General features: G+C 43.5%; 2 long non-coding RNA genes across 2 annotated transcripts in view; one reads left to right on the top strand and one right to left on the bottom strand.

Annotated features, from left to right (window-relative positions):
• On the bottom strand, positions 1-1,389 carry LOC113016832 (uncharacterized). The gene is made up of 2 exons (XR_003271315.1): positions 176-1,389; positions 1-72 (listed from the first exon to the last, which is right to left on the bottom strand). It is a non-coding gene; the product is annotated as an uncharacterized LOC113016832 (long non-coding RNA).
• A 10,732-nt stretch (positions 1,390-12,121) lies between these two features.
• Positions 12,122-20,660, top strand: part of LOC113016810 (uncharacterized) — an 11,258-nt gene continuing 2,719 nt past the window's right edge. Inside the window, exons 1-3 of the long non-coding RNA XR_003271309.1 lie at positions 12,122-13,005; positions 13,097-13,157; positions 13,268-13,381. This is a non-coding gene — a long non-coding RNA (uncharacterized LOC113016810). The remainder of the gene's footprint in view (positions 13,006-13,096; positions 13,158-13,267; positions 13,382-20,660) is intronic.

The following is a 20,660-nucleotide window of genomic DNA, read 5'->3' as shown; positions in this document are numbered from 1 at the left end:
TTTAAGATGTGTGTAGAGTTTTATTCATTATCTTTAGACAAACAAAGAAAGCACCATCCATTCGTCTCCAGTCTGTATGAAAAACAGGGGAAAGGTCAAATTAAAACTTTGAAATTCCTTTCACAATAAATCCATAAATAAACAAAATCAAACATAGAAAAGTGTTTAAACCCACTTTTCCATAAAGCTGTCAATAGGAAATGTTCCAGTAAACATGTCTGTGTTTCTGCTGTTTTCCTTTCATGCGTCCACAGCTGACAGGTAACCCTATTGGAGTCGCCATAGTGACGGGTGGCGTCTCAGCTTCAGCGTGTTGATGGGCACAGCCATGGTTACCACAGCTGGAGTTGGTGTACGGCGAGCTGTGAGAGGACAGAGATGGAGAACGCACATTTAACTCTTTAACAGGAGATACGTTACGACTAACAGACGACTGCTGTCTACATGATGTCTTTGCAGCCCTTATGCTACATGTTACACAACTTTTCTTCATGCCAACAAGACTGAGGTGCCACATAGTCGACACATACAGCTGATTATGATGCATGTTTTACTATTGCTATGTTCACATCATCTGCTTGGCTTTATTACTGAAAGCCTGGAGATCCTCTGACGTGTGCATGGCTGATGTGAAGTATGATTAGTCCTACATGACATCAACAGCAGAGGCAATGAAAGCTTTGTTGTTAACAGGTTGTAGGTAAAGTCAAATGTCTACTTCTACACTTGTGTTGGGTAAAGTTCTTCTCACTGCAGCAGATTTATATCTGTGCTTTCACAGGGCGTGATGTGGAGCTCAGCGCTGAGGTGCAGGTCTCCTTGGAGACGGCATCCTGGCTGAAATATTATCATGCTTCCAAAACATTTCAGCTTTTATTTTGAAAGAAACAAGACTTGAAAACGAGTCCCCTTCTTCCTCTTTGTCTTTGTTCTTCAGAGGAGTGTCACCTGGACAAACTCAGGGCTGTTCTAGAGCCTTTCTTATTATTTGACTCCATAGAAATAAAACTGAATGGAATCAAACAAAAACTCCCAAACAGCTAAAACACTTTGCTTTATTCTCTTTTTTAACAAATACGTTGAAGTCCATCCACAACAACACAGCTGAGATCTCCTTTGTAATCAAGTGTTTCCATCCTTTGTACAGATCTGCATACAAAACAATCATTTACGTCCCACAGAAGTCTAGTTACACGTAACTCTACAAGAACTGGTGAATGACAGAAACATGAGACACATGATCACAGGTGATAACAAAAAGAGAAAGAATTCATGTGTTAGTGATGTTTTTCAGCCCTGATGGCTCATGTTGGAGAAACAAGCTGAGGTACGTGGAAAGTTCACACACACAAGTGGGCGTGAGCGCACACACAGAGAGAAACACAACTGAAGCATCTGTTTGCTGTTTCTGCTTTCATCATCTCTGCTGCTGTGTCAGGCTGGGGTCTCTCAGTGACGTGGTTGAGGTGAAGTATGACGAGTATCCCTGATTCAGTCCATCGAGACAAAGGGCAAAGAAAGCTGTTGTTAACAAACTCTATGGTGATGTGGCATTTAGCTCTGACTCTACGCTCTGCTGAATCCTTTGAACCTGCTGATCAGTAAAGCTCTACGTGCTGCAGCAGATTGACCTCATCTGTGTTCACAGGTGTGGACCTCAGCGCTGAGGTGCAGGAGACTTTCATTCAGTTCTCCCTGCAAACAGCATCCAGCCTGGAAATACTGTCATCTTTCCCAGAAACGGTGCTCTTATCTCAGAGAAGAAGTCTGATGTAAATAACTGCAATCAACAGTGATGTTCTGCACAGATCACTTTTCCATTTTGCTCTCTAGATGAGTCCCAGCTGCCTGACCTTGTGTCCAGGTGATCGTCTCACTGAGGAGCTTTTGTTCTGAAAATCTCACGTCCATCACCTGTTTCCTTTTTACTATCTCTGCTCTTTCTTTATTCACAATGCTCATAATATCACACAATTATATTCATCACCTGCATGTTTTTATCCAGCTGCTGTTAGAACCAAACAAATAAAAAGGATGAAAAGCCTGAAATCCTTTGATTTATTACATTTGAAACAAATATGAGAGCATCCCTAACAGCACAGCTGAGACCTTTGTTTTAATCAAGCCTTTGTATCGACACACTTGTAAAGATTCATATACAAAACATAATAGAATAAATCAATATAAAATACACATAATCACAAAAATGCAGCCATGTTGTGAGTTTGCATCTAAAACATGCATGTTTCCCTTTGTACAGGCAGATTTACAGCAGACAAAGCAACACGCTGATCGACTTTGACCGCTGCAAAAACAAAATACCCACCAAGTCTGAAGTCGATCAGAGGAACTGTTGACAGACTGACAGACAAACAGATGCTTGATTCATTAGTGCGATTAAATGTTCTTCTTTAGCAGCATCACTTCATGTGTTTGTGTTCCAGGAATAAAGGTCTGTTTAAACTGGACGTCTCCTCAGCATCACTCGTGCTGTCGTGGTTTCAAAGCTGTGCAGAAAGAATCTGAGGGATGATACAGAGGTGACCAAAGTTACAAACATCCAGCTGTGCTGCAAATGTTTGCAGAGCTCCAAACTCTTTGGCTTTCTGCAGAGCAAGTATGGAAGAAGCACCTGAGCTAACTTCAGTTTAGACGATATGAGGAAAAATGCTGCTTCCCAAAGTTTCCTACAAGTATCCAGTTTATATTTAGAGAAGCGAAGGCTCTTTATCCTGACAACTACTCCCTGGTGGATCCCTGTCCTGTGACAGCAGCAAAGACTGTGTATCAGTATCATCAAAGCCACTTCAATAACCAGTGTTTAAAGCTCTCTAGCAGATGGACTTCAGTGGCAGCAGCCTCTGTCTGCTGTGTACAGAAGGTTCTCTGATGAAGCACACAGCAGATGCTGCACTACAACAGCAGCAGCAGCTCAGCTTCAGTTTGCTTCGACGCCCTTTTTGACCTGTGAAACAGCAGAAAATGAAACATTTCAACACCCGTTTGTTAGCGTGAGCTATTCTGCTGTTTTTCATCATTTCACAGGTGAAATAAAATCACATTTACTTCCTGTAGGAGTGATCGTGTCCAGCCTGACTGAGACCATGTGCTCCATCCTGCACAGGTAATAAACCTCTGACATGAAGGGCTGTCAAGTAGTTTTAGACAAATGGGGGTAAAAGAGACGTTAAAAGCTTAAAGAGAAACTACATTTTCTAAGAACTGTCTGACTGTCAGTGGTGTGTGACATTTTTAAATACGATGAAGGAATACAAGACAGTCAAAAGGAGTTTTATAGAGCTACGTGCACGGGTGAGTGATCGAGTGATACTCACACCCGAGGCATTGCAGTCAGATTTATTTATACCAAGAGACAGTTGCATAGCATTTCCTGTTTTTCAAGCTTACTTATTAGCATGTGTATGTGTGTGTGTGTGTGTGTGTGTGTCAGGATGTAATGGCATGTGATACAAAAATATATGAACATTTTAATACATTTGAAAGCTTTATAACGGAGGTATCTTTTAATAATAGACATCTGCAGTTTAAACTTAAAAGTTACTTCTATCATTCCCTGCTGTTGTTCAAATATTTTGCATCTTATCAACTTCTAGTCACTTGCGGGTACATTTTCAACTAGAGTGTCATTTAGCAAAGTTAAATGTTCAACATTATAAATTCTTTTTCCTTATTTATATGTTGTCCTCTTCTTCCTCAGAGTCTGTGTCACTTTCATTGTTTTCAAGGAGCATCATAGTCTCTGGTGGGGATGTGACATGGGGAGTTATGGCTGTTGCGATAAGTCTGTTTATCAGTGCTCTGATACAAGGTATGCAACAGCATCCGCACAAGGTGAGTATGGCTGCGAATACTGCTACAGATACCTGGATTGATGACACAAAACTCCGATATTTCTCAAACATGTCAATCCAGTTGTCCCACGTAGAAGTGTCAACTCCAGAATGCTCCTTCATTTTCTCGTTCAGAGTCTTCAGGCCTTCTAGGGCTCTGGTCAGACTTCCATCAGCTGCGGTGTTGTTAGGGATGAAGGTACAACATTGCTCTCCGAACATCGAACACACCCCATTCTTTTCGCTCAGTAGCATGTCCAATGCAATTCTGTTCTGGAAAGACATCAGTGAGGTGGCTCTTAGTTGCTCGGCCACTGCATGGAAGCCTGATTGTGTCAGATTTCCTAGTCTCTGGACGTTATAGTGGATATAGTTAATTCGGTCCACATTCTTGTTGATTGTACACCACCAGCACACTGACGATTCGAAACCGGCAGCCACTTGGTCCACTAGTTTATATTCGTCTGGTACTCCTCTGGGAATGCCTATGGCATCGATGTACGTTGGGTCTGGTCCAGGTTGTTCTGGTGCTGATCTCTTTTGTCGTGGGTTTATCTTCAGTCGTCCTGCTGTTATAGTTATATCCGTGGCTTTGAGTTTTACAACCTGAATGGGTAACAACAGTGATACCAATCCACACATGCCGATCCAGTTGTTAGGCAAACGATCATACAGGTTTAGGTCTCCACACCACCACCAGACATCAGCTCTGCTTCGTGGCTTGAATGAGGAGTCCACCTTTGTAATGGTTAGGCAGCTAGTTGCGTTGAGGCTTCCCAGCCTTTCTCCTGGGCCTATCATATTTATGCAGGTGTGGTTTGCTACCATCACATCTTGTGAGAATATGGGTTTTCTTTTTTCTTCGTTGGTGATGGGAAAGATTCTGTCCCATTTTGTGCAGTTCTTGTCTTGAATGTTGGTATGGTTCATTACAGCTGTCAGGCAGTTTTCTTCCATAGGTGCAGGTACCACTCTCAGTATTGGTCTTGGTCCTAGGCAGACCATGCAGTCATCACTAGCATCTTGAGCTGCTTGTTCTGCCAGTAGTAACCAGTTATTTGAGTGTCCTGTGATCCCTGTGGTGACTCGGAACCAGTCGTCTGGCTTTAGTTTTGGTCCCACTATTATGGCAGTTTTCATCGTTTTTGAGAGTGGGCCTGCAGATAAAGCCGGGCTTCCGTTTGGTTCGTCTTCTTCCTGTGGCGCCTCTGTGGATGATGGGACCATGCCTTTCGTTATGTTATTGCATATTGACACGAAGTGATGTGGATCTTTTCCGCTCTTGTAGATAAATAGGGTCAGATGGTAGCAGTTAGAGCTACTTGCCAGCGTTGGAACCAGGTGGGTTCTTTTCTGTGATTTTGGTGGCTTCTCCAGCAATGGGTTGTTCAGCGTGTGGAAGTTGAGGATCAGGTGTTCAGCTGTCTTCGTCAAGTTCATTTGCTTTGAAAGGTTTTTTGCTGATTCTTGCAGTTAACTGCTTTGATATGGCATCCAATCATTTCCAGTATAAGTGAAAACGGTGTCCCATCCTGGGTTGTTTCCGTCTGAACTGGATAGGTACCAGTCGTAGCCTTTCCAGGCTTCGGCTTTGTATCCTCCTATGTAGAATGAGTTAAAAGGTATCCATACGGTAGAGGTGAAGCTTGTCTTGTTGTAACACAGGTAAAGGTCGTCTGTTTTCTTTGCCTGTCCGTCTGTGTCATTACAAGGGTTGAACCCGTGTGTCTGGGAGACAACCAGCAGGCTCAGAAGAGTTGGTAATAGCATGTTGATCATCTTGATTGGATGATTTTCCCTTGGGTGAGCGTCTCTTCTTCTTGACCTTGTGTCTCTCTCTCAAGACCCCCAGTGAGTAGACCCCGGCCAGAGAGGTGGGTTCACGAGTGTTGCCACCTGATCACCCTACCCCCCACCGGGCGAACACAAAGAGGTCTGGAGGAGACTAGGGTCTATGCTTTAGGTAGGCTCTACCCTTTTGGTGTGACTTTGATGAATCCACGAAGGTCGTGCAGCAATTTTGCATGCCGTGGGCGTGGTGATCAGGACCTGGTAGGGGCCTTCCCACCTGGGAGTGCTCCAGTTTTTTCTTTGGAGTACTTTGATCAGGATCCAGTCGCCTGGTTTCAACCTGGAAGAGACTGGAAGAGAATCACTCGGCAGTTGATTGTTCGTTATTATTTCTTTATTCTCTAGCAGCTTTGCCATCCATTCTGCTAATGTTGTTTCTCTTATTGATTTATCTATTGGCTCACTGGTAACAGGGAGGGGGAAGGGTCGCCCATGTACTATCTCAAAAGGTGTTAGTTTGTTTGAGCCCTGTGTTAATCTCATCCACATTTTAACTAAACCTATGCACTCAGGCCATGGGCGGCCAGTTTCCTCCATACATTTTCTTAGCCTTTGTTTGATCGTGCCATTTGTTCTTTCTACCAATCCTGCGCTCTGTGGGTGGTAGGAACAATGGTGTTTTATGCTGAAACCTAAAGCTTCAGAGACTTTTGATATTACTTCATTCACAAAGTGTGTGCCATTGTCAGATCTTATTAGGCTCGGTATTCCGTATGTTGGAATATAGTGATTGCACAGACATTTTGCTACTGTTATTGCGTCAGCCTTTTTCACTGAATAGATCTCAGGCCATTTTGAAAATACATCTATTATTACTAGTGCGTACTCTAGTTGTTGGTGCTTGTGTAGTTGGATAAAATCCATGTGTATGGTATGAAAAGGGTGAGGTGGAGTGGGGAAATGACCTCTTTTGGGCCTTAGATTCCCTTGGGCATTGTGTTTTTGACATATCATGCATGTTCTAACATACTCTTTTGCTGAAGTTTCAAAATTTTTTGTGTAGAATTGTTTAGAGAGTATATCTACCATCCCTGCTGTTGACACGTGGGTATTACCGTGTGTCACTAACGCTGCAGTTTTATGCAGGGACTTCGGCAAAATCGGTTTGCCATGACATGTCATGATATCATCCTTTAATGTTGCTCCTTCCTTTAACCACGAGGTTTTTTCATTTTGTGATGCGGCCTTTTGTTCGTCTATCAGTACTGTTATGGGTATTAAAGGAGAGGAAGTTAATGCGAGAACTTCTGTTTTTCTGCCTGCTGCTTCCTTTGCGGTTTCATCTGCAAAATTGTTCCCTCTAGTAATGGCTGAATTATCTTTCTGATGTGCAGCGCATTTGCATAGAGCTAGGTGTTTTGGCAACATAATTACTTCTAAAAGCTTTTTCAAAAGTTCACCATGTTGTACTGGGGTCCCTGTGGATGTTACCATTCCTCTGTTCTGCCAGATTTTAGCAAAATGGTGTACTGCGGCAAAGACATACTGGCTGTCTGTGTGGATGTTTACATCCTTATCTTTGTGTAATTCACAGGCTCTGATTACCGCTATTAGCTCGGCACTTTGTGCTGAGTATGAGGAGGTTAATGGCTGTGCTTCAATGACTGTATCTATTGTTGTCACAGCATAACCTACACAGTTTCGGCCAGTGTTGTCTTTACTTGCGGACCCATCTACAAAAATATCTAAAAAGGATGGTTGTGGTGTGCTATATATATCGGCACGTGGTTTCGTTTCCTCATCTAGCTTGTGAAGGCAGCTATGTGAGTCACCATCTATTTCTGCAGGAAGCAATGTGCTTGGGTTAAGTTGGCCACACTTCTCTATGGTGATGTGCGATTGTGATAGCAAAATACCTACGTATGATAATTGTCTTACATGTGTCAGATATGATAAGTTTGCTTGCAACAGGATTGAGGTGACTGCATGTGGTACTTTGACTATTAAAGGATGTCCCAAAATAATATCTGCTGACTTTTTTACTGCTTCTGCTGCTGCTGCACAAGCCTGTACGCAGGTGGGGAGACCAGAGGCTACACAGTCAAGTTTGCAGGAATAAAATGCCAATGGTCGTTGTTTATCCCCAAAGGCTTGTGTCAGTACAGCTTTCATATATCCAGAGCTGCCATCCACATGTAAATAAAATGGTTTGTCATAGTCTGGCAATGCTAGGACAGTGCTGGTTTGTAATGCTGATTTCAGATCATGAAATGATTTTTCAGCATCAGGTGTCCATGTCAGTTTGTCTCTTAAAGCTAGATTTTTCCCATATATTAAGTCTTGTAGGGGTTGGACTCTGAGAGCATATTCTGGAATCCAGCTTCTGCAAAAGTTACAGAGACCGAGGAAACTCATCATTTGCTGCTTTGTTAGTGGTTTTGGGGCTTCTTGTACTGCTGTTTTTCGGCTGTCTAACAGTTTGCGGCCTTGTCCTGTCAGTTCATGACCTAGATATATGACCTTTGACTGCCACAGTTGTAACTTGTGTTGTGACACTTTGTGACCCTGCTGTGCTAGGTGATATAGCACGGTGAGGGTGTTTGCCTTGCAGTCTGCCTGCGTGTTTCCGGTCACCAGAATGTCATCTACGTATAGTAGGAACTTTCCTGGAGCAGGCAGAGTGCAAGTAGACATTGAGTGCTTAAGAGCTTCCGCATATAGTGTTGGACTATTTTGAAAACCTTGTGGTAAGCGTGTGTATGTGTATTTCTGGTTATCAAACGTGAAGCCAAATAGCCCTTGTGACTCTGGGTGCAGGGGCACGGAAAAGAATGCATTAGAAAGATCTATGACTGAGAACCATTTTTCTCTGGGTGACACTTGGTTCAATATTGTATGTGGATTCGCCACGACAGGAGGTATTTGTTCTGTAATGTCATTAATTGCTCTTAAGTCGTGAACAAGTCTATATTTCCCTGTGTTTGCTTTTTTTACTGGAAATATAGGTGTGTTACACGTTGTTTTATTTGTTTTTATGAGAATCCCTGCTTTTTCCATATCTGCTATAACTGGGCGGATTCCGTTTTTTGCTTCTGCAGATAGTGGATATTGCGGCTTCATTGGTCTGTGTTTTGAGATTACCTTTACTTGTATTGAGTCAGCGTTTTTTATCAGGCCGACATCTGTTGGTCCAGTGGACCATAGGGATTTTGGCAAGTTTACAATGTCTGTTTCATTTACAGGTGCCAACAGCGATCATTCTGCCCTCTCAGTTACAAGGCATGAGGCTGGAGAGTCAGTTAGGTGGGTGCTGGGCTTTACATTTAAAACCCACCCCAAAGTGTACCTCATGCAGCCGGTCCTGCGGCCTTGAAGCCAACCTTCATGGGTGTCTTCTGTCTTTTCATAATGATCATCCTGCACTCGTTTTAAAACGATACCTAAATCTTTCCATTGTGTTTGAGAGTTTTTTGCTGTAGAGACATGTGGAACAGGCATTCTATTTTAAGTCTGTTACTCTGGGGGGTTGGATCACCGAGCATACAGCATTTCCGCTTTTTGTAACGTAAAGGTGTTGCAAGGTTAATTTCTGTAGTCCCAGATGGTGGACCTGGGTGTCATACTCTGGGTCAGGGCCTGGTGTTTGTTTAAAACACAGAGTATGATGTAGTTCATTGTGCGGCATTACTTCTGATGTTCGCGGTAAATATCTCTCAGTTATTGTAATTAGCTGTTTAGAGGATGGCAAAGCCAGCGTCCAATAATAGTGTGGTTCACCATCCCCGTGACACACGAGCGTGTGTGATTCTGAGAGCATTAATTCTGCTCTCATGCCATTGCTTTCAGGAACTACTCCTATTCTTAGCTTCATCAGTCCGTCACGGCCTAATAGGTTTACCGGGCAGCTAGAGTCAATAATGCATTGTAGTTTGCACTTTCGGTCGCTGTTTGCATGTAGGAAGTCTAACTTTTGTGTTAACAATTGTGTGGTGGTGTGCCTGGAGGCTGAGGTGACCACACGGGCATCCTTTGAGAAGTGTGTTTTCGGGGGTTCTTCTGTCAGAACTGTCATACATGCGCCAGTATCACATAACATTGTGTAAGGTTTGCCATTTATGTAAATAGTTACCTCTGGTTTGTATTCAGAACCCAAAAGTAACTGATGAATGTTAAAAATTTCAGCCCCACACTCTTGCTGTTCGTTTGAGGTGTCTGGGTGGGGGCCTAGTCACATTTCCTCAGTACTGTCCCTGTCGTCTCTGTCCTGCCTTTCTCGTCTAGCAGGGCGGTCATATCTGTCCCTGCCTCTGTCCCTGTTGTCCCGCCTATCCCTGCGGTCCTCCCTCTGTCTGCTCCTGCAATCTCTGGCAAGATGCCCTTCTTTATCACAGTTATAACACCTCCTGTGTTTTTCTTTGTCATCTCTGTTCTGTTTTCCTGCCTTTCCCTTTTTGTGGATTTCTTCCTGCGTATGCAACAATTCCACCTTCAGTATTTACTACAAAAACTCCAGTTTGGGCTGTTTTGTTCTTTTGAACTTTTACTGCATGTTCCGCGTATTGCAAAGCATCGGCTAAATTCCCAGTGTTTTGGGTGACCCAGTGTTTGTCTATGTGAGCGCGGACCTTTGGGAGGAGGCCCTTTAAAAATGCATTCTTTAGCTGCTGTTCATAAGGGGAGTTAGGGGCTGGATCGTATTCCAGTCCTGAATTTTGTCTAAAGATTGGTCTCAGCCTGTCTAAAAAGTCTGAAGCAGACTCATTATCTTTTTGTTTTGTCTCTCCTATTTTTCCATAATCTGGTCTGGGGGCTAAAGTCACCCTAATTCTTTCGTAAACCTCATTTAGTGCGGCGGTCAGATCAGCATGGCCCGCTTCTATCGGCGTTCCATCTTCTCTTGTCCCTATGTAATTTCCCCTTACCCTGGCTAATCTTAGACCTAAAAGGTCCTGCAGCACCTGTAGCATTTCTCTACCATTAAGACACCAATCTGCGCGGATTAGCTCTACTGCATCTCTCCACTGCTGGTGTCCCTCATTTAAAGGGGGCACATCTTTCAGAACATTTTTTCGGTCTTCTGCTGACCACGGGCGGAATGAGTATGTAACTACTCTATTGTCCCTGGGGATTACACCGTCTACTGCTGGTCCTGTTGCGCGTCCATAGTTTGGGTTTGGTTCTTGGATCAATGGGAATTGGCCTAACGGAGACAGGGGCCATAAAGGGGGTGGAAACCCTGGAGAAGGGTCCGGTTGCGTCATTAACTTTAGCTGTGTCTTAACTGATGCGTATGGATCTTGAGGGCTGGTGAAAGGGTTTTTTGAGATGGTGGGACATGGGGTTGGGGGGCTCGGCTGTCCCGCTTCAAAAGGATTCGGGGCTGAGGGCTGTGGTTTATAAGGTGGGGGGTTTGTGGTCTCGGTGGGTACTTTCTTAGCCTGCTTGTTTTGTTTTTCTTTTCTCTTTTCCTCACGTCTTTTACTCTCTTCCTGCCATGGCACAAAGAAACTAACGTATTCTGACATACGTCTACCTTTCTTTTTGCCTTTGCTTTTTTCTATTTCCTCCTTCAGACATTGTCCGAGTTGTTGCACTGGGGTGGGGTTACTGATTCCCTTCCAGGCAACACAGTTAAGTTTATCTGGATTCCTCCACTTATTTGCACTTATTTGGCCGGCACCTGGATGGATTTTCTCCATCCACTGCTCATCAGCGGTTAATTCAGGTTTTGTGGGTTTGTTTCCCATGGTTAAAGGGTTTTTATTTTATTAATACTGCCAACACACACTATGGGGCTTGGTGGTACTAGGGTTGGAGGAGGTTATTGAGGCAGCCTTCTACCCTGAGCTAAACTCAGGGCGGCCTCAATTTTATGCGATGAAGCGCAACCTTTCCTCTTTCCCACCACTCAATACCTCACAGGAAAACAGAAGAGTAGTACAGAGACCTGGAGTCTCTATTCAAATATGTACTTACTCTTTACACACACATACATTGCGCGTTTAAACGAAAACCTGCTTTTAATCGACACTCTTTTTCGTAGTCAAGTTTTTAGCGGGGGCGGGTCCACACAGGACATGCAATCCCGTCTTATAGGTTACTTTCTAACCTTCGGTCCACACAGGACCTCTCTTATTATCCACACAGGATTCTCTTATTATCCACACAGGATTCTCTTATTATCCACACAGGATTCTACGGTTGTGAGTGTCGTTCTAAAGTCGATTTATTCTAAACGCATGATGTTCATGACTGTGTTATATTCACCTTCAAAGTAGCGCTGTGTTCTTTCCCGGTGTAATCGAGTCCTGGCGCCGTGAAGCCTGTCTAAAACACTGGCCAGTAGACGAATTTTACGACTCTGGGCTTTCCTCGTCTTCCTGGAAGCGAGCGTTTGCAGTGCAGGCGATCACAACATCACTGACGTTCACCTCTCACACAGTGGATACGATTCTGCCGCTGCAGGAATAATCTTTGTGCTTATGAAACTGTCCATGTGTTTGCAGAAAATGTCACATGTTCAAAGCCATCCCAGCACCTGGGGTTTGTATAAGTGCAGCTGCTGGTGGGGAGATAGTCTCACTCTTCTATATAAAGAGTCAGCAGGCAGCAGATCTTCATCTGTGATCTCCTCCATCATCACGTCTTCACTCTTCAGCAGCTATGGCTTCACTTCGTGCCCTTCTGGGAGTGGTGCTGTGCTCCTCATGGTTTCTGCTTCTGCCTCAGGCCGACTTTGATTTACAGAGTCATCCATAATATTTTTTATTTTTTATTTTACTGCCCATCTATTTTCATACAAATGTCTCCGTCTTATGGAAAAGGGGTGGAGCTTATCCAACGAGGACAGGCAGGGCCCCCCCAGACAGTTTAGCAGTCTATACAGGAGGCTGACCTTTGCAACATGTACTTCTATAATGACTTCACCATTTAGGTTATTTGGTTATGTTTCACCCTGGATTTTGTGTGATAATATTTATTTTGTCCACTGATTTAAAAACAACAAACTATATGAATATAAAACAGAGTGAACAACAAAACATCAGCTTTGGAAACTTTGATGTAAAATTCTGCAATTGTTTTCTCAGATATAGCATAAATCAAACTAACATACATCAGTGTGTTATTAATGTGCACACACACACACACACACACACACACACACACGTGTTACAATAAACAGCTCTTATGCTTCTGTATGATTCTCAGTGCTTTCCATTTGCGTGTCCACAGGTTGCTGTAAGTGGTGCTTGACTGCAGTTTGCTCTCATTTCAAGTGGTTTGCTGTCACAAAGCCAACAGGAAGTCCGGCCATGGTTGAGCCAACTGAAGATGGGTTGAAGGTGGCGTCCTCGTTTCCTCTGTGAGCGCGAGAGGACAGACAAAGCAAACACCGTTTGGACAGCATTAAAATATTTACACTGATGATTAATGTTGTGTCTTTGCACCTGTAGCGATACATGTTGGAAAATGGAGACTTTAGCCACCAAGACTGACGTGCCTGGAAACTTCCCTGTGAGTACACCCACAAAGACAGGAAACAGTTTAACCACCGCGGTTAATCCTCCATCATCATCATCCAGTATTTTCCACATCTTGTCTTCTGCTGTTTCCCTTGTTGTCAGTCACGGGGTTTGTGACTGAAATGCGTGTGGTCGACGGGAAGCCTGACGAGTACGGCCTGAATCATTCCATCAACACCGGACGGAGTGAAACCTTTGTTGAAAACAGATTATATGGTAACGTTGCTGTTAGGTATTTTAGCACCATGGGAGCATTTACTGGATATTGTTTTATAGTGACATTATGCAGGAAAACTCTGTCATTCAATAAGGCCCCTTTGTTTTAGTTATTTTTCTCTTTGACCCAAGAATTGATGTGTGAGAATCACAGGCTGGTACAAGGTTGAAATACCACAGAGATCACTCCCTCAGCTACATTAGTTTCTTAATCTTTTAGACGCCTGTTGAAGGCCAGATGGTTTGTTTCAGAATTCACTAATGAAAGAACTCTTTATTTCGTGCCTTGAAAATATGTCGCTGAGATAATCACAATTGTAGCTGAACTGATACACTATACAAAGGATGCTTCTTCACCCAAGGGCAGGAAGACGCTCCCTTATCTTGGTCTGTACTGGTTTAAACTGATAAATCTGCTGTCTCATGAATTTTACCCTCTATATAAACTGTTGTACTTGTGAATAAAGTTGAGTCAATTTGGGAAGACAACCTGAAGCAGTCTCTGTTTTCTTGTTCTCCCAAGCTGCTCCCGAGCTCGTACTAACACGCTGAATGGCATGCTTGAATATTACTTGAGAATATATTTGACTGTGTTACAGACTAAGGGACATTCTCTGCTGATAGGTGAAGGTACATTCTCTGCTGATAGACGTCCACGCCTCGAAGGAAGTCGATCCACGGATTAGGCCCTGGAAACCGTTTCCTTCAATTTTGGTGTCAGAAGTGGGATCCTGACGAAGGTAGGCACTCGTCTTTTATTTTATAAGACTGTGTTATGCCTTTCTCAGTGATCCACATAGAAACGGGATACGCTGACGAGGCCTTCTTCAGTGGCCCACATAGTAACAAGTGGGATACGCTGGGGAGCCTTCGTTAGTGGCCCACATAGAAACACAGGAAGTTGCCTGTTGTTTTGTAAATAAAAGTAGAAAGGACACAGGAAGTTGCCTGCTGTCATAAACTAAGAAGTTGCTCACCAGCAGAAAGGACACAGGAAGTTGCCTGGGGTCATAAAACGAGAAGTTGCTCGTTAAAAAGTGAGAAGTTGCTCACTAAAAAGATAAAATTGCTAGCAAAAAAAATCAAGTAACCTCAGGTGTGCCACAGCAAAAATAAAAACTAACTTAAATCCTTCAAGCGTCTAAACCCCTCTGGAAATCACTGACCATGGGTCAGAATAATTCAAAGACCTTAGACGGGTCCGATAAAAAAATCAAAATTAACTGTAAAACCGAAAAAAATTAAATATAAAATCACAAATAGCGGCTCCGTACGACTCCCACTTCCGGTTACGTTTAAAACACTCGGACATTTTTAAAAAGCCGTTGGAAACACATTTGTACTCTGTAGCTTTCAATCCTGACCAGTCTTTATAGTCATTACTGTGTATGTTTCCTATTTTCTCTCTACTCTGTGCAGCACTTTGGCTCAAGCTGTTTTTAAATGTGCTGATAATAAATGTAGATTTCTTTGAATAAAACAGTGAGCCGAGCTTTGAGCTCAGTGTGTAACAGTGTGTGTGTGAGAGCCATGTAATGTCCATGTGTGCATGCTGACTGTGCTGCTCTGACCCCCTCCTCCTTTCAGGGTGGAGCCTGCTGGAGTCCGATGGTTGAGACCAGGTCTGAGGAAGTGTAAGTGTGTTTTTAATGGGATTCAGATGAAAACAAAGCAGCACACATTCAACCATCTTCATCATGTCAGGAGTCATCATCAAAGTGTGCAATCAATGAACAGATGATGGATCAATAACTGCAGCTGGATTGTGTTTGTTCTCTCCATCAGATTCCTGTCAACCTCACAATCGACACAAACACAGTGCACACAAAGCTCCAACTGTCTGACAACACCAGGAAGGTGACACGTGTGGAGGAGGTTCAGTCATATCCTGATCATCCAGACAGATTTGATGATGTTTATTCCCAGCTGCTTGTGTAGAATGGTCTGACTGGTCGCTGTTACTGGGAGGTCGAGTGGAGAGGAAACGTTGATATATCAGTGAGTTACAGAAGCATCAGAAGGAAAGGAGGCAGTGACTGTGTGTTTGGATGGAATGATCAGTCCTGGAGTCTGGTCTGCTCTGATGATGGTCCTGGTTATGTCTGTCACAATAGAATAAAAACATCCATCTCCTCCTCCTCCTCCTCCTCTGTCTCTAACAGAGCAGCAGTGTATGTGGACTGTCCTGCTGGCACTCTGTCCTTCTACAGAGTCTCCTCTGACACTCTGATCCACCTCCACACCTTCAACACCACATTCACTCAAACTCTTTATCCTGGGTTTGGGTTCTGGTCTCCTGGTGCCTCAGTGTCCCTGTGCTGATCCAACAGACAGTTTCCATGACTGCAAGTGTTGAGTGGAAAAATGCTACATTGCATTATTGCATCCTCTCACCACAGGAGGCGCTGTTGGCACCACTGATTGCTGATCAGCTGTTCTCTGATGATCTGATTGATACTGTGAATAACGGGACTCACTGAACTCTGTGACACAGTGAAGATTACAGAGTTTAACTTCACCCTTTAAGACTGACCACAGAACCAAGTCCGCCAGAGCTTTTGTTATATTTTTACATGCTGTGGAGCCATTTGTGGGAGCATTTCAAGTTGCTATACATCAATACAACTGTTATAGCCCTAATTTTAATAATATGTATGCATTAAGTCCATAGTAACTACATAAACTGCAAAAAAAACCTCTGCTCATCCATCTCTGTGTGTATCAGGATACATTTGGTTCATAATACACAGAAAAATCAGAGTTATTACCTGTAATAAATGTGAAAGATTCCTGCAGTGATAACCAGGCAGGACTGAAACACATCCAAGCTGTCACCACGGTAACAGCACCGCCCATCCACAGGTGAGGGGAGGAGCAAAAAGAGGGACTTTGACCATTTTATACTAAAAACACTCAACTAATGTTTCTAATATGAAACAAATAAGCCCACATTAATGTGAGCGTTTATTAAATAATAATAATGATGATTTCCTCCTGATCTCATTTCCACAGCAGAGAAAACTGGTGTATATTGAGGTGGAGGGTGTGGTCTGTGGCTCAGGTGTAGAGTGAGGGTGGGGTGCACCACAGCAGCATGCTGGGACTGCTGAGGGTGGAGGAGGGAGTGATGATGACATCAGAGCTGCAGCACAGAGACCAGTGAACACACAGTCTGTTCATCTTTGCATAGATACAATATACAGCACAATATTGAATGACAGACACGCTGTGGGAGCTTCCACAGATACACTGACGTCAGCATCCAGAGTCCTCCTGCTGCTCCCCCCTCAGAGCCCCGTGATCAGCACCAACACATTCAGTTAGATGACAGAGTCCAGCTGCAGCTAGAATCAGCTCCCCTCTGTGAACAACAGCACAGCGTCAGTGTTTCACACTCAGTGAAAGGAGGAAACAGCAGAAGAACACCATGTGTGCTACGTTTCCCAGGACACACTACAAACTGCACAAATACAGAGCAGCACGTGGAAGGACCTGGAGCTGCATTTACAGAGCTGCAGACAGCGTGATGTCCTGTATGGACAGGTGGAAGGAACCAAGTCCTCAGCTGGAACACTCGTGTTTGTCCACAGACAGGAAACACAGCAGGAAACTTCCTCACAGAAGTGCAGCTCATGGATAACACACTTCCTGTCAGTCAGAATGAGGCTGCAGCCAAACACAGAAAGGTGTTTTTGTCCAGATGAGCCCAGAGAAGAAACACGAGTGTTCACAGACATCAGAAGCTCAGAGAGGTGAAACATGAGGTTGGAGTCCTCGTCAGCATCCAGAAGAGCTGCTGTGAAACCCTGAGTACTCATGACAGACTCTGATGGCACAAACACATCATGATTCAAACAGAAAGACAAACATGGAGCTCCTGATCCTCCTGCATGAGAACAAGCTGACATGAGCGCTGTGTCTGAGAGTGTCTCCCTGTCACAGTGACAATAACACAGCTGCTGCTCACAGTCATTAAACTGACCTGAGGTCAGCTGTGCTCCTTACATATGAACCATGTGACCTCACATCAGTGCTGTGGATGACTGTAGTCATAGAAGAGTAGAGCTGTAGCAGGTGGTGTGAGGAGGAGGTGGTGTATTCTAGTTAACGCAGTACTGAAACACTCCAGCAGAGGGCGCTGTTAAGTCCTTATTGTAACACAGTTACTGTGTGCAGTTAGACTTCATACATAATCTGCACTTATTTCCATCAGACATGCTGTCAGGAAATGATTGGTTTCTATTGATTCTACTTCCTGTTGACTCGTTTGATGACAGTGAAACAATCACAGCTGATTGTGTGATGATGTAAACTGTCACTGTTACATTCAGTGTGTGTGACATAATGTTAGTGCAGGCTGATAACAGCCTGGTTCTGTTAGAAACACATGAACGTGTCCATAGATCAGTGTGTGTTTAACATGAGAGCTTCAGCCCTGCTGATGTGTTAAATAAAGACATGCAGGAAAACTGATGAGACTCTGAAATAACTCTTTATATTTATAATGTAACTCTGCATCAAAAGAACAACAAAGGATCCCAGACAGGTTTCTGTGAACAAAGACCATTCTGATGTTTCTGTGTTTCTAACACTTTGACATTATTAGTAAACAGACTGCAGTGAGCAGCATTTATAAAGAGCTTCTATATAAAGATATGACAGCTGTTTGACAAGTTTATCACTCTGTGTTTGGACCTGATCAGTCCAGCTGTTTACTTGAAACATGTTCATTTACCTGTTCTGTTATATTCATGTTCTTGTCTCTGTTGAAAACACATTTTAATGTCCCTCAGATTTTTCTCCCAGATGAATAAATATAAAAATGACACAAACTGACTGCAGCTACTTTTTGTCCTTTCTGTCAAAAACCTTCATGTGACTCATGAGAGACACGTTTCAGCTGTTTGTGACAGATCAGAGGCCAACAAGTCATTTATAACACTTTCCATCATTGTTTAAAGTTCTCAGTGTTTCTGTGTTGCTGCGTATAGGATCTCCCAGCATCATCACTGTGCTGTCCAATCATTGTGTGCGAGGTTACCCTTATAGTGCGATGTGTGTTTGCACAAAGAGAAGCATGTGTGTCAAATATAAATAAGCACAGAACAGAAACAGCTGCTCGTTTCTTCTGTTTAGAGTCAAGTTAGTGTTTTGTGTCTTTGTTTGAGGCCTGATGTCGAGCAGAGGTGTGTGTAACTGCACTGCTCTGTTATATGTGTGAAGTGTGTGCTTCTCTTCAGCATCATCTTTGTCACTGCTGATTCCTTTGTGTCATCATGTGTTGAGAAGAGAGAACAGTTATAACGGAGGAGCAAAAGGAAGCCCTGAAATCTGCATCAACAAGGAAGTGTTGGCTCACCAGTGATCCCAGCAGAGCCACTGGTTTGGCTCCAGTTGTTCTAGATTCAATGATGTTGTTGCTACAGATACATGTCAGCATCTTTATTGAATTTAATATGAAGCAGAAATGGTGTCATTAGGAGAAGAAGAGGAGAACAAGTCCGGCGAGGAGGCAGCAGCTCTTAAAGATGAAACAGCAGCTCAGCCCTGAGCTCAGAGAGCTGCACATGAAAAAGCTCCTCAAGCAGATCCTGTCAGAGGTTTGTCATCAACAGGAGGAACTGTTCACATCATAGGATGAAGATGCTGTCAGCTGGATGAAGAAGGTTATTTAATGCAAACGTTCACACTGAAGTCAAATTGTTGTCGTGTTGAACAGATTCATGTACTGATCGTCTCCAGAATGTTAGAAGAGCTTCAATGAATCATTAGAAACAACTTACAGCTGCACAGCTGTGTCAAACACATCTGTGTGTCATTGTGGGATTGTTGTGTTTCTACATGTGACACACGTCTAAAACATGCACACAATCTGAACACAAACAGGGACTCATGTGTTCCCACAGCCAGATGCTGAGAGCCATTTCCTTGTAGTCCTGTGTCTACATACATGAACCATTAGATGTTATTGGAATGATTGTCAGCTCTGATAGTTTCATGTGTGTTTAGCTGGACGCTGTTTGATCCTCGACATGTTTAAAGGTGTCCAGTCCTGAGACACTGGGGCTGGAAACAGCTGTGATGTCATTGGACTGTCACACAGACAGAAGTGCATGAAGTGAGCAGCCGAGGAGCCGCTGATGTTTTGGATTCAACAGCATTTGAAAGGTCGACACAGACACATTTGCACACAGAAAGCTGAATCTGTCATATGCCACAGTGAACTCACTGTTCAGTGTTTTTCAGGAAGCTTCTTAACTGCCTCTGCTGCCAAACAAGCAGCTGATGTCCTTGAGAAGAAGCTGAAGAAGTCTTCAACAACAAATACAGGAAGTGGACTTTCAAATACTAGATTCACTTTAGACTCACAGAGAAATGACTCAACCAGCTGTGTTTGACTATATGAAAGGTCAGTGTGTGTCTGCACACAGACTGTTGTGTTGGACTGTTATTCAGTTGTCTGCTGAATGTTTTCAAATGTCTGCATCTCAGCTGTGATGAGGCTGGGGGTCATGGGAGGCCACCGTAGCAGCCTCTTCAACATCATGACATCATCATAAATGCTGCTGGACTGTCTGATGGGCTGACGGTGAAAAAGCCGTCGGGAAGGAAACAGAAGACGTTTCAGAGGCTGCAGCAGATTTCTTTGATTCGGGGCCTTTTTCAGCTTTATTGGACAGAGCAGTGAAGATAAGTGACAGCAAAGCAGAGAGAAAGGGGGCGTGGCCCGGGTCAAAGCCAGGCCAGCTGCTCTCCACCTCGTGGTCACCTGCTCATCCTAGTGAGCTCCACCAGCAGCCCTTTCACACACTTTACACTGTCAAACACTGTGTGGTGGAGCTCAGCTAACAACAGGCTACATTTAAGTCTGGACTACATGCTTTTATATTGTTTTTATTCCATCAGCAGCTCAACATCATGAGCAGCTTTGACATAAAGACATCAAACTCAAGCTGACTTTAACTACTTTTAATACAGGGGCTCAAAAACAACAACATCTTTATTATATATCAGGACACAAAGTCATTTCATCTCAAAGGGAAACAGCTTTATTTGGAATAACCAGCACTATCAACTGGTTTGGGATCTCCACCAGTTTCATGTCTTTGCAGCTTCTCCAACAAAGTTTCCTGTAAAATCAGCATGTTTGTCTTTATTGGTTTGATAGTGATTGATTATTCAGTCCCAATCTGCTGTCATCTAAAGAACAAAATGATGTTTCTATGAGTCACAAAGCTCCAGATGTTGTCGGCTTCACAAAGAAAACAAAGAACTTAAA

The sequence above is a fragment of the Astatotilapia calliptera genome, chromosome 3, assembly GCF_900246225.1.
Source record: "Astatotilapia calliptera chromosome 3, fAstCal1.2, whole genome shotgun sequence".
Classification (NCBI taxonomy): domain Eukaryota; kingdom Metazoa; phylum Chordata; class Actinopteri; order Cichliformes; family Cichlidae; genus Astatotilapia; species Astatotilapia calliptera.
The sequence above is the reverse complement of the archived record's forward strand: the minus strand, read 5'-3'. Positions and strand labels throughout refer to the sequence as shown.